Here is a 4,916-nt window from a genome sequence, read left to right as displayed (position 1 = left end):
ACCACCACCACCACATTATCATTAATAAAACTTTGCTTACAACCACCACCACCACCACATCATAATACTACAATCATTATTACAATTAGCTCCTCCAGATCATCATCCTACAACTTTTACTACAACCACAACCACCACATCATATTACTATACCACCAGTACAACCACCTACATATCATCACCACACCACGACCACTGCACATCACCACAACTACAACCACTACTACCAACACATTATCATCACTACACTACTACCACAACCACAACCACCCATCATCATCACTGAACCACAACTATCACATCATCAATACGACTACAACCGTCACTGCCACATCAACCTTTCTACCACTACTACTACAACCACCACCGCCACTCATCCTCCTCTCTACAACCACCACCACCACCACATCATCATCACTACTACAGCCACCATCATCAACACCACTACCACTGCTATTACTACAACACCGCCTCCACATCATTATCACTACTTCCAATACAACTACAATTACAAGCACATTATCATCATACCACACTACTACTACTACTACTACTATACTAACTACTACTACTATATACTACTACTACTACTACTACTACTACTACTACTACAATGCAGTCAACTCACCTCTCATCACTACAACTACTACTACATGCACCAAAACATATCTTCACTACAAATACAACCACTGCTACCACATCATCATCTACTACTATACTACTACTACTACTATACTACTATACTACTACTACTACTACTACTACTACTTACTACTACTACTACTACTACTACTTACTACTATCGACTACTACTACACTATGACTACTACTACGACTACTACTACTACGACTACTACTACTACTACCAAGACAGGAGGTAAATATTTTCATCGAGGCAGTAATTGCAAATAATAGCGTGCAATATGTGTTTTGATCATCTTTTTTGTGCACCATGAATGATATCAATCAATGTCATATTGTAGGTGTTAAATAGGCCTCTCACAAAATAGTATGTATATAATACTAAGACTAGGCCTCTCACAAAAGATTATGTTTATTATACTAAGAACAGGCCTTTTATAAAATATTATGTATATACTGAGACTAGGCCTCTCACAAAATATGTATATACTAAGACTAGGCCTCTCACAAAATATGTATATACTAAGACTAGGCCTTTCACCAAATAGTATGTATAACCTAAGACACGTTCTCTCGCAAAATAGTTTGTATATACTAAGACTACAAACGACTTAGTTGAAGCAAACCTTGAAAATCTTGAAAGATAGAAAGCCCCAGGATTAGACAAGAATCAACAAAAGTTGAACTAGATGTGAAGTCAAAGAACTGATTTTTTTCCCCTGCATTTTATGATCTGTTACTTTTTGTTACAGATATTTGACGTCATCAAGCTCCAGGAATCGAGATTGGCCATATGTGGGCGGTAGGGGCGGTGGCCAGCAGGGATGGTGAGGTCATGGAGGATGATTGTGGTATTCAGCGGAGTAATGGGATGGGTTATATTGGAGGGCCCCGGGGATTGTAATGGCAGTGATCAAGATGTTGGAGGAGTTGTTGGTGGCGAGGTGATGATGGGGATGTAGATGGTGGAGCAACAATAGTGACATTGTTGGTGAAGGTGGCATTGTTGGGTGACGGGATGATGGAAATCATGATGGGAGGGTTGTGGTGGTGAAGGGATGATGATGGGAAGTGATGATGATGGCAATGGTTGTGAAGGAAGGTAATGGTGGAGGAAGTGATGATGGTGGTATTGGTGGAGTTGTAGTGATTGTGATGTAGAGATTGTGTTCGTCGAGGAAGGTGGTGGTGGGTGGAAGTTGTGGGGAGGATGAGGATGCTGGAGGTAGATTCAGTGATAAAGTGAAGGTGGTGGTGTGGTTCTGGACTTGGGTTTGAGTTGATTCCAACTGGTTAGGGCCGGGTGAGTTACATTCGTGTTCTTTGTTGACAAGATGATTGTGGTTGGCATTCGCATGGATTTGAAATACAGATAAGTGTGCTTCTACCGGTGGGGGTGTATTTGTTTGTGTTTCATGTCCCAAGTGCAGTAGGCGGACTGGAGGCCTACAGGAAGCCCGAATGTGTTTGGGCAGAATGTTGATTTACAATTGTCTTGAAGACGGGGATAGGGATGTGATTTGTTTGACTCTTTCTGGATGGGTCACCTTGATCCTGGGTTTGGAACTGTGCCATTTACTGGATCTTTATGTTGAACCTGCTTCTATCATTTTCGCCAAGCCATGGCTTTCACTTATTACCACTAACCTCACATCATGGTCTCTTCTATCACAACCCCTATGACTCTACCATTACTTCCCATCATCCCTTCCAAAGCTATCACCTCCCAACACAACCATTGCCATCAGAATCGCCTCCCATCATCATCATCTTCACCACCATAGCCCTGCCGGAGTGATTTCCATCATCACGTCACCTGCCTTGCCATTTTCACCATCATTGTCACTGCTGCTGCTTCCATCATCTACATCCCTGCCATCACTTTTATATCAACAATACTTTCTTCATCTTGAGCTCTGCTGGTGCAATCTCTGCCGATCTGACCCTGAAAATTACTCTTAGAACGCCATGATCATTTAAAGTGGCTTTATCGTCCCTGCCACCTTGCAAGGCAAGCAAGACAAGCAAGGCAAGCAAGTCAAGCAAGTCAAGCCATCAATGGTGACTCTTATCACCATTGCCACTTTCACCATCAATGGTGACTATCATCACCATTGCCTCTTTCACCATCAATGGTGACTCTTATCACCATTGCCTCTTTCACCATCAATGGTGACTCTCATCACCATTGCCTCTTTCACCATCAATGGTGAATCTTATCACCATTGCCTCTTTCACCATCAATGGTGACTCTTATCACCATTGACTCTGTCACCATCGATGGTGACTCTTATCACCATTGCCTCTTTCACTATCAATGGTGACTTTTATCACCATTGACTCTTTCACCATCAATGGTGACTCTTATCACCATTGCCTCTTTCACCATCAATGGTGACTCTTATCACCATTGCCTCTTTCACCATCAATGGTGACTCTTATCACCATTGCCTCTTTCACCATCAATGGTGACTCTTATCACCATTGCTCCTTTCATCGCGTCCTTTCCTATTTTTTTCAAGCCTATATTATACACTCAAGCACTTAAAGAATTAATTCCCGTTAATAAGATTTAAATACCCAATCTTTAACTTCAGACATGGTAAACTTTCAGTTGTTTTTGTCGTATTTTTTCAAGTTGCAGTGTTGTGTCATTTTTCTTTAATCTTAATTTTTTGTTCACAATATTTCATCAACTCTCAACATGACATATGGGAATATCTATTACAATTACCTTGTAGTTGGATAGAAGTCATCTCATCAAAATTAAAAGAAATTTTTTTCCTGTCTCAGAATTTTCAATGGCCATTTTAATGTTAATGACTCGCGTACTGTATAAAATAGCTTTCATTTTGTATAAAGTTTTGATAAATGTACTTACATTTCATCCAATATTCAGTTTACCTTATTTTATCATTCATTGCCTATAAGTTTTATTGTCTAATATTTTAAAGTCATCAATGTCTGGTTTTATTGGAATGTAATTTCAAACTCATTTAATACTTTAACATTATTTATGCAAATATAACAGTAGCTTTTTAAAAACAGAACAATTCATTTATTTGATATTGATTAGCTTGAGTATATTTTTTCTGTACACGTAAATGCTTACTACTTAAAGAAGTGATTTGTTTCTAGAAACCTCTCTGTTTAAACATTACACAGATCGCTTGACATATCATTCTATAGATATATTCTAATACCCTTTTAATTTTGCGATGCCTATACACTTTTGATTTATTAGCAATGATACAAAAGTAATAATAGTTTTTCTTAAAAGAAAGGTAAGAGTGATGCACTTATTACAAAATATTAATAATGCGTTAAGCTTTTATAAAACATGGTTTTAATTTCTTTCATATTCATCGTTATTCAAGTAATAAATTTCTTAGTCAGCCGTAGTAATTTGATAATTTGATATTTTAGTATTTAGTTAGAATGCACATGTTGACAAAATATGTTACAGTTTGTTTAAAAAACAAACAGGTTCAAGAACGCTTTTGTTATCATTATATACATAAACTGAAATTCAGGTGTTTCGTATTATTTTATTGGCATTACCTTACATTAATAGAAAATTCACTCTTTTTGAAAATGTTTATTCTATTTCTTTTATAAATTTAATGTTATAACTATTATTGTCATTTGTATAAAATGTGTGATATGTTACCTAACTATAAATATATAAATATTTTGCAAAATGTTCTATAGATAATGCCCTTTTAATTTTGTCATGACAACACTTTATCATGTAGTTTGTTAATTTTAATAGGAATATATTTTATTATTACATCATTTATATCAAATAATTTAAAATTAATTTCACTCTTTAGTATAGAAGTCATAGATTTATAACAAATGAAGCATAACATTCAGGAACTTTAAAGAGTGTTTTAAAATACTAGAATTTATTTTCTTTTTCTTTAAATATGATCCATCAAGTTTTCAAATATTTGATATTACGGCCAAGCAACCATTATTAAAGTAAACAATAATTTGAATGTATTTATCTGGATTGATATGTAATTGATCTTTGTTTGTATTCATTATCATTTTTTTCTTTTTCAGAGATTATTAAAATTATAGTCCATTTCTAAAATTTCGTTCTTAGATTTTATATTAACTTGTAGTTGAATAGGACTTTGTGCTACTGATTTTCTTATACACCCTAATTGAGTAATGTTGTTTTTCATTTGTCACATGTCATCATAAGTAACGCTTGGTAGAATTTTAATTTATTCGCAATCATATGAAAATAGCGGTAACAATGATGA

General features: G+C 35.9%; 1 long non-coding RNA gene across 1 annotated transcript in view; it reads left to right on the top strand.

Annotated features, from left to right (window-relative positions):
- LOC144970711 (uncharacterized) overlaps positions 1-2,834 on the top strand; it is a 15,331-nt gene extending 12,497 nt beyond the window's left edge. The window contains exon 4 of the long non-coding RNA XR_013645015.1: positions 1,395-2,834. This is a non-coding gene — a long non-coding RNA (uncharacterized LOC144970711). The remainder of the gene's footprint in view (positions 1-1,394) is intronic.
- The last annotated feature ends 2,082 nt before the right edge of the window (positions 2,835-4,916 follow it).

Source organism: Berghia stephanieae, chromosome 4, assembly GCF_034508935.2.
Source record: "Berghia stephanieae isolate SIO BIC M18660-M18661 chromosome 4, UCSD_Bste_1.3, whole genome shotgun sequence".
NCBI classification, from domain to species: Eukaryota; Metazoa; Mollusca; class Gastropoda; order Nudibranchia; family Aeolidiidae; genus Berghia; species Berghia stephanieae.
The sequence above is the reverse complement of the archived record's forward strand: the minus strand, read 5'-3'. Positions and strand labels throughout refer to the sequence as shown.